The sequence below is a fragment of the Triticum urartu genome, chromosome 7 (assembly GCF_003073215.2).
Source record: "Triticum urartu cultivar G1812 chromosome 7, Tu2.1, whole genome shotgun sequence".
Classification (NCBI taxonomy): Eukaryota; Viridiplantae; Streptophyta; class Magnoliopsida; order Poales; family Poaceae; genus Triticum; species Triticum urartu.
This window is the reverse complement of record NC_053028.1, coordinates 662,233,631-662,243,261: the sequence shown is the minus strand read 5'-3', so window position 1 is coordinate 662,243,261 and position 9,631 is coordinate 662,233,631.

Below are 9,631 nucleotides of genomic sequence, written 5' to 3'. Positions count from 1 at the left end.
CTGCTGTTGTTAAAGCCATCGTACCTATACAGCTGCTGCTGGTTCTGGATGCCTTTTTTGAGGTGTATACAGTCGGTCACTCAAGAGCATTTCAAGAAGTACAAAAATGAAGAAGAACACTCTGTTCTAAATTAATGAAAGACACTTACGAGAACCATGCAAGTCTCAGCTTTTATAGGTAACATCTAAGGATAAGGATTACATAGTCGAATCCCCCTAACTTAAGAACAGTGCAAGGTGAGGATAACAAATACACTAGTTGCATCTCCCTCACACAAAACAATCTTGTTGCGTCACAGAGTCTCCCCCTAACTTAAGAACATAGATGGTCGCTGAACCAGTCCACCATTGCTGGCATAAACACAGACCTCCATAGAAGGATTCACCAAGAAAATGTCGTAGATTTCCTTGATGCAACCTCCAAACCCAGGCACTAGTTTCAGAATCACTCTGTTAAGCATTGGCGAGGACCTGAATATCAGTTTTAACAAATCTTGTTCATGATCTTCTCTAGTGAAGCCGTGGATCTGCACTTCTTCGAGACAGGTCAGCGAGATACTTTAGCATCTCCAATTCTTTGGCTCGTCACAAGGGCAATTTTCTGGGCATGCTTGCCTCCCCTTAAGCAGGTGAAGAGTGTTAACATGCATTTTCTTTATGCTCCAGAGTTGAGACATTATCTCAATGCTATCTTGTACTAGTATTTAACATGCAAGTACTATTAATGCCTCCCTCAAGAAGGAAAAAGAACATGCATTGTAATGTGTATGCCTCTCGCAAGAAGAAAAAACAGCATGCAGCGTGCAATGTGTACATCTCCTGCAAGGAAAAAAGAACATGTGTTGCGTAATGTGTACGTCTCCAGCAAGAAGAAAAACAGATACTGTCGTGGAAGTGTCACGGCAGATGTCCTCATAGAAGGACTTAGTTGTGGAGCCATTGCGACGAGGTTAGCTTAAAGGGATTAAACGGGACAAAGGACACAGAGAGTTTTATACTGGTTCGGCCCCTTGCGGTGAAGGTAAAGGCCTACTCCAGTTGAGGTGGTATTGCTAGGATTTCGATTACCAGAGATCAAACACGCTTTGCCTGGCTTTCGACTTATTGTTTCTTGCCCTAAGCCGCTGCTGGGTCGTCCCCTTATATACACGGGTTGACGCCCTGCGGCCTACAGAGTCCCGGCCGGCTCATATAACGTGTCCGGCTCGGTGACGTATCTTACATGCCTTACATTACAAGTCTATACGTATATGGCGGTTTATACTTATGGGCCTTAAGCCGCCTCTCGGCTTGGGCCTCTTACAAGCCTAACTGTGAACCGCCATCTTGTATCTTCTTGGGCTTCATATAGATTAACCGCCATTATCGTTGACCCGGTCCCTTCTAGACGGGTCATATCTGATAGTCATATCCCCAACATTAGGCCCGAGGTTGATTTGAATTTGTTCATGTCAATCTTCAACACTTAGAAAAAACCATTCTACATATGCTGTGAAAACCTTATAACCCGCCATGACGTCATCTCCAGGAATTTTGGAAACCCGCCACGACGTCACTTTAACGGATCTTTATCTTTAATGTCCTTCCAAAAATCGAGGCATCCAATTAGCTGGATAATCATCATTTGGCCTCCTCGTTTTTCGTGCCTGCTTGTTGCCTCTTTCCTTATAAATAGGGTCAATCCACCCCTTTCTCATTCTCCTCTCTTCCCCTTCTCGTCTTCTTCTTCCTCGCGACGCACCAGCCCTCACGAGCTCCGCCAACGTCGACCTCCGTCCCCTTCATCAACTCCGGTCGCTGCATCGCCCTGAACGGTCCAGAAAACACCGCAACACCCCTCCGCTGTCAGCTAGCATCAGTAAGTCTCCCATTTTCCTTTTCATGGATCTGTTCTTTAGGGTTTCGGTGTTCGTCGATGTTCATCACTGCTCCTCCTTCTTCTTGCTAGATCGCGTAGTTTTGATCTGAAAATAATGTATGAACTGTGCGATAGCAGTTTTAGCACCCGCTTTTTATATTAGAACATATCCTCATTGCGATAGATCTCTTCTGGGGCATCTCCACTTTTCTATTGCCGCCTCTCTAGGTTTAGAATTTATTTCCTTTTTCTGAACAGCTGTGGATCTGAATTTATAGCTTTAACCTGTGGAACCTGTTTATCCCAACACTTAGCAATTTTTGCTCTTGGTAGATCTTGACTATTTTAGTCATGGCGGCTTACTTTGTCGGCTTATCATTACTTCATATATCATTAGCCCTCGCTTAAGCCGCCATTCTGAACATACACTGCAACTGTTAACTTGTGATTTCACCAACTAACTTGAGTCGGCAAATTATTTCCTTCCTTTAGGTTGTCTTTTCACCATACCGCCAAAGACAGTTACTACATGTAACTGGGTTCCCTCCATCGTCACTGAGGGCACTTTAAAAGATTTTATCACAGTTGGATATTTGCCAGAGAAAAGTGTCATGCATTACCGCACTCCTGGCCCGGATGAAGAGAGACCTCAGCCAAAGGACGGTGAAGTCATTATATTCACTGATCATATGAACCGGGGCTTCTCGCCGCCCGGCTCTAAGGTCTTCAGGGATGTTCTGCACTTCTTCAAACTCCATCCTCAAGACATTGGACCTAACTCCGTGTCAAACATCTGTGACTTCCAAGTTTTCTGTAAAGTATACCTTCAAGAAGAGCCTACCGTCGAGCTTTTCAGGGAATTCTTCTATCTGAACCGCCAAAATGAATTCACAAACGGACCCAGCTTAGAACTTGGTGGAATGTCAACTCAACATAGAAGAGACGCCATTTTCCCTCAAGCAGCTCTACCGAGTCACCCCAAGGACTGGAACCAGACGTGGTTTTATTGTAAAGATATCTCGCCAACTGATGAAAATCCATTGTCGGGTTACCGTGTTGAACGTCTTAACCCAAAACATCAACTCCCCGAGAAACTTACCGCCGCCGAACATAAGAAACTCGTCCCTACTATTAGAAAAGTCCAAGCCCTGCTAGGAAACGGTTTAACCGGAGTTGATTTAATCCGCTGCTGGGTCGCATGGCGGATCATACCCTTAAGTCGTCGATCTGGCTTGATGTGTACTTATACTGGAGGAACAAATGATCCATTACGCCACAGCTCTCTGCGTTTGACTGAAGAGGGCATTACTGAAATGGAAACAACACTTGTAAATAGCAAATTCGAAGACTGCAGCAAAGTGGGTCTGAATCCTTTCTGCAAGCTTAACCCACCGCCAAACGTAACTCTCTTGATTTCCCTTACTTTACTTCATCACCCAAACATTACGTGAACTCAAGTATGTTATTCTTCCGCAGGCTAAATCTGACTTCTAGAAGGCAAAATATGACCACGAAGCTGCCAAAAAGGCTAGGACTGCCGCGAAAGCCGCCAAAAAGACCAGCAAGAGACCTAGGAAGAAATCAAGCGCCTTTGATCTGCTTAAGCTGGACGATACCTTTGAGTCGGAGGTAGCCATTGACTCTCTTGGCTTGTTTTTCAACCACCTTATTGACACTGACTATTGCCAGGATGACACGAAAGCCAGCCAAGCAGCTGAAGAAGAGGTAACTATTATTTCCTCCGACTCAGAACCTTTAACAAGGCAGAAACTTCGGCGGGTAACCCAAAAAGTAAGGTTTTCACACCCCTTGTCTTATTTAGATCCTCACTTTCTTTTGAAACGACAGCAACACGAGAGCCGCCGCCAGACCTGGACCAGTGGAGGTGAAGATTTATCCTCCGGTTTACCAAACACTCCTCGAAAACGCCAAAATGAGGTTCTTTTTAGCCTTAACTCTTTTATTTACTGGCGGGTTTCTTTCATTAACCACTCAATTCCTTTGATTCAATTTTGCGGGAGATTTCCCGTTCTTCCTCTTGCGATTCATCTCAGACTCAGCTGTCGGTTTTCAAGACTACCCCTGGGTCAGAATAATTATCTTTCTTCTGTACCTTTATATCTTCACCATTATGCTGACTTGTCCAAATTCTTTCTATCGGTCAAGCAAAGTCCAACAAGAAGGCGAAGATGACAAAAACGATCGAAGATTCTAAAGTTTCTGAACCGGATCAACGAGTCTCCGCACCAGAAGATCCTGCTTCCAATACTCAACCTGAGATGCCTGAGTTGTCTATTGATGAAACCAATATTGACCCATCAACTACTGAACCGTCAAGCTCACTTAACCCACCAGAGACTCATGCTGATGGCATTCTGATCACTGGCACTGGCTTTACTGAATCGGGGAATCCAACTGTATTAGCTACACATTCTGCCAAACAAGAAGTCATGGAAATACGGAAAGTGAGGTTTGATGTCTCCCACTATGCTCAATTGAGTAATAGTGAAGTATTATCTGGTTATCTCAGTCAAGTACACTCCAGCCGTGACTTGGAAATTGAGATGGTTAAACAGATGCGCCAAAAGTATGAGGTACGTCATCTGGCTGACATAAGTTATATATCCTGCCAACCCCCAAGTCTTCTGATTATGATAAGACTGAATAATTTGTAGACTTAAAAAACTTGCAAGCTTCTATCCTAGACTCCCGCCAAGTCCGGTTTAAAACTAAACGGATGCTGAAAATAGCATAATTTTGCAGTTGTAGTCCCCAAGGGACGGTTTAATCAATATGAATGAACTGGTCCTATTAATCACTGTGTAAAAGAGCAAAACTTAACTGCATAGCCCCCATGAGTCGGCTGAGACTGTTTACAGCACACCCGGCTCATCCTTAGGAAGAGACAAGCAATATACATTAGCCCCCAAGTGCCAAGTGTTGTTGCTTGCAAAGCGCTTGGGACTTTTAGTTATAGAAGCTGTTTCCATTGAAAAATTGCGTTGATAGACATTAGCCCCCAAGTGCCAAGTGTTGTTGCTTGCAAAGCGCTTGGGACTTTTAGTTATAAAAGCTGTTTCCGTTGAAAATTTGCGTTGATAGACATTAGCCCCCAAGTGCCAAGTGTTGTTGCGTTGCTTGCAAAGCGCTTGGGACTTATATTGTTGTAATACGCCATGAAGTATGTTTGATAAATCTGTGCAGCCTGCAGGCTGCTACCACTGAATTGGAATCTCAACTAAATGATGCCAAGACCCGGTTGGCGGCTCAGGAAACTGAGACCCAGAAAGCTGAGTCAAAATTCTAGTTTAGTGTGTCTGAGTCGGAAAAATTGAAGACCAGTTTTACTGCTGATAAAAAGGCTTGGGCTGAAGAAAAGACTACCTTGATACAGCATGCTGAGAAGGCAGAGGCGGATCTTCAGGAAGCTACCACTGAACTCACTGGTTTAAAACACGGTAGGGTGCGACATATGCCAAGGGATGGCTTATCATGGTGGGGGCGAGTAGGACGTCGCCGGTGCCTGGAAACGGGATAAGGCGAAGGCATGCACGCCGGCGAATCTTACCCAGCTTCGGGGCTCTCCGGGGAGATAATACCCCTACTGCTGCTCTGCGGGGTCTCCGCATGATCACTATGGCAAAGTGTGTACACGGTTGCTCCTTGAGCTGTTTCCTGGAGGTAGGAGAAGGCTAGGCTAGCTCTCTCCTTCCTATATGATCTGGTCTAGTGCTAATGGATTCGAACCCTTTGCATGGGTGCCCTGGGGGTTTATATAGGCCTACCCCCCCAGGGGTACAATGGCAATCCGGCTAGGCGCGGGCCCAGCCGTCAGTCTCTCTGGCCGCCATCTTATCCGCCGACTCTTGGGGCCCGCCGACTGGTGGGCCCCGCCGACTGGCTCGGTACGGAGCCGACAGGCCGCGTCCGCCGTGGGCGGGTCTTGCCGGCTGTGGATTACTGTAGCCGTGCCTCTAATGACGCGGGCTCGGTCATGAGGTCGTGGCGATAGCTCCGCCGTCTGGCGGGCGATCACTATGGCCACTCCCTGTCGTGTCTGATTAATGGCGTGTGGGGCCCGTGGGAGGGGCCAGCCGACTCCTGGGGGCCGACTCCCATCCGGGTCGAATGGTGGCGCTCTCGCCATCTTCTGGACTCCCGCTGACTGGTGGGACCCGCCGCCCCAGGGTCGTACAGACAAGCCGTCGTGGGCGCAGGATTCTGCCCACTGGTGCTGATGTCAGGGTCGGCATGGCAACAGTGCCGCGCCGGACGGAGATCTCCGCAGGTACGGCGTACTGTGGCCATGCCTGCCATTGGAAAGGGGTGGGAGTGGGCTTTACTGTAGCCACTCCCCGTCCCGTCCCTCTTGATGATGGCATGGGGTTTGTTGGAGTCGCGGGCCGGCTCCCATGGCCGGCTTCTCTGGAAGTCGCTAGTTAGGAGTCGGCTCATCCTGAAGTCGTCCCTGGGACTCGGCCGCGAGTGGGAAGTCGGTTGCCTTGCCGCCGACTTCTTGGAAGGCGGCTCTTCGTCCTGGGGTCTTGAGGGGCGCAGCCTGCCCCGATGTCTTTGAAAGGTTCAGGGACTCGGGTTAGCCTACCCGTGGCCCATTACTCCGACAGTAGTCCCCGAAGCTGATGAGGCGCCGCGGACGATCGGCCGAGGAGCCTCAGCAGTTTCTCTTTCTGGGTGCCCGAGACATGGATCTTGCTTGACTTCTGTCGGGCCGACTAGAAGGAGTCGGACTCGCTCAACTCTGACTTGTACAATATTTCGAACGTCGCGGCAGGATCCAAGTGGAGTGCTGGCTAAGCTTCCAGGCCGCCGCCCGTTCCGGGCCTATCACGTGGCAACACGCGGCCGGGCCAGTCTGCCTGCCCACGCGCGTGACGGGACAGGCCCGCAGGCGGGGCCCGCCATTACCGCGCCTCGGTGCACAAGCGGATCCGCTGCGGCCCGAGCAGACGGTTGGGATTCCCGTAAAGTTACTGCGCGCAGTAACTTTGGCGTGGAAACGTGGGGGTCGTGGGCGCAGTAAATCCCACGACCGCCCCCTCGGCTTTGCAGCCCATGAGGCTATAAGTAGGGGGAGGAGGGGGGCGCGGCAGAGCACGCGCGCCCCTCCTCCATGCTACTCCTTGCTCTTCTTCTTATTCTTCCTCGCACCGCCGCGCGCGCAAGCTTTGCCGAACGCTGCAGCGATCCGCTCATGATGAGCTCTTCCTCCGCCGCCGTGCCTTCCTCGGTGCATTCCGGCACCTGGGATGGCTCAGAGGTCCATGAAGACCACATCGAGTTCCTCCGCAAGACACGTCGGCTCCCCGGCAAGGATTACGTGCGGGTACGCCTTGCACCGGGGGGGAGATCTCTCCGGCGCCGGAGGAGGGCGAGCGGGTTATCTTCCGCTCGCACTGCCTGCGCGGCCTAGGGCTGCCGACGAGCAGCTTCTTCCACTCCTTTCTGGAGTTCTACGGCCTCCAGCCGCACCACCTTATGCCCAACACGGGGGTGCTACTCTCCGCCTTCGTTGCCCTGTGCGAAGGCTTCCTCGGAGTCCTCCCCACCATCGAGCTCTGGGGAGAGTTCTTCTACTCCAAGCTCGGCACCCAGGCCGCAGGCGTGCTGGCTCAGTGCGGCGCGTTCATCGCCATGCGGAGGTCAGGGGCCGACAACCCCTTCCCCACCATCAAGCTGATAAAGTCAGTGAAGATGTGGCAGGGATCATACTTCTACGTGAAGAGCGTCTTCGCGGAGGGCGATTGGGTCAATCTGCCGGCTTTCGAAGCCGGCCCGCCGGCTGGGAGGCTGCCCAATTGGTCGTATTGGGCCAAGTCGCCGACGCTTGCGGGAGTCGGCGTCGTCACGCGACTCCGAGTGCTGACGCAGTCGGAGGGCTTGACTGGTCCGGATCTGTTGGCCGCCTTCATGGCGCGCCGAGTTCTCCCGCTCCAAGGCCGCCCCCACATGATATGCCAAATGAGCGGGCACCGTGACCTGAGTCGGATGTGCACCAAGGACATGCCTCACGAGGAGGTGGCCTACATGGTGAACTACCTCTCGGACAGCAAGCTCCTGGAGGATTGGCAGTTCGGCAAGGAGCCGTACTCTCGCGCCAACCCCCCGCCCACAGTGAGTTGCCTTTTTCCTTCTTTCTTTGAATTGTCCACTTTCTTGCCGAGTTTGTCTTGTCCGACCTGACCAGTCGGCTTTGGTCAGAATCCCCTCCTCCATCCATCAGCCGGCACCGCGGGGTCGGCCCGCGAGTTCCTCGCCGACCGGGCGGAGAGCGACTGTCGGTGTCAAAACCGGCGGATCTCGGGTAGGGGGTCCCGAACTGTGCGTCTAGGCCGGATGGTAACAGGAGGCAAGGGACAAGAAGTTTTACCCGGGTTCGGGCCCTCCCAATGGAGGTAAAACCTGACGTCCTGCTTGATTAATATTGATGATATGGGTAGTACAAGAGTAGATCTACCACGAGATCAGAGAGGCTAAACCCTAGAAGCTAGCCTATGGTATGACTATTGTTGTGTATGTTGTCCTACGGACTAAAACCCTCCGGTTTATATAGACACCGGAGAGGGTTAGGGTTACACAAAGTCGGTTACAATGGTAGGAGATCTACATATCCGTACCGCCAAGCTTGCCTTCCACGCCAAGGAAAGTCCCTTCCGGACACGGGACGAAGTCTTCAATCTTGTATCTTCATAGTCCAGGAGTCCGGCTGAAGGTATAGTCCGGCTATCCGAACACCCCCTAATCCAGGACTCCCTAAGTAGCCCCTGAACCAGGCTTCAATGACGACGAGTCCGGCGCGCAGATTGTCTTCGGCATTGCAAGGCGGGTTCCTCCTCCAAGTACTTCATAGAAGATTTTGAACACAAAGATAGTGTCCGGCTCTGCAAACTAAGTTTCCACATATCGCCATAGAGAGAATAATATTTACACAAATCTAATCTGCTGACGTATTCCGTAGTGTGACACACCACGGCCAAGCCTTTATCCGAGTCGTTTCATTATCCCACCTCAGCGCGTCATGCGAGGCGGTTTCCTTGGCACGTCTTGTCAAAGCAGAGATCGTGTCCCCTTATTCCGGGATTCTCATCAATACGGGCATGGGTAACCCAACCGCACCCTTGATTACGGCGCTTGGAGATAAGCGAGTTTTACCAGGCTGGTGGGGACACGTAGTTGCGTCCACCCATATAAGGGGATAAGGATCCACCCTTTCACCTACGCCTTCTTCCTCCTTTGCCTATCCATTCTCATGCACTCGAGCTCCAGCACCCAAGTCTGCACTCCCACCTCAACCTTCTCCAGCCATGTCCGGAGCAGGAGGCAAGTGGATGGTCTCCTCCGTCACGGAGGGACACATCAAAAAACTAAGGAAGGTCGGATACCTGTCAAACGACATCGCGCACCGGCTTCCCGAAAAGGGGTAGCTTATCCCCACCCCTAGGCCCCATGAGAGGGTGGTGTTCCTCCCCCATTTCCTTCGCGGACTGGGCTTCCCTCTCCACCCATTTGTCCGGGGGCTCATGTTCTACTACGGCCTGGATTTCCACGATCTGGCCCCGAACTTTGTCCTCAACATCTCGGCGTTTATCGTCGTGTGCGAGGCTTTCCTCCGCATCCGCCCCCATTTCGGCCTATGGCTCAAGACTTTCAATGTCAAGCTGAAGGTGGTGCGCGGCAACCAGGCAGAGTGCGGAGGCGCCATGGTGGGCAAGATGGCCAACGTCTTATGGCTCGAGGGCTCCTTTGTGGAGACCT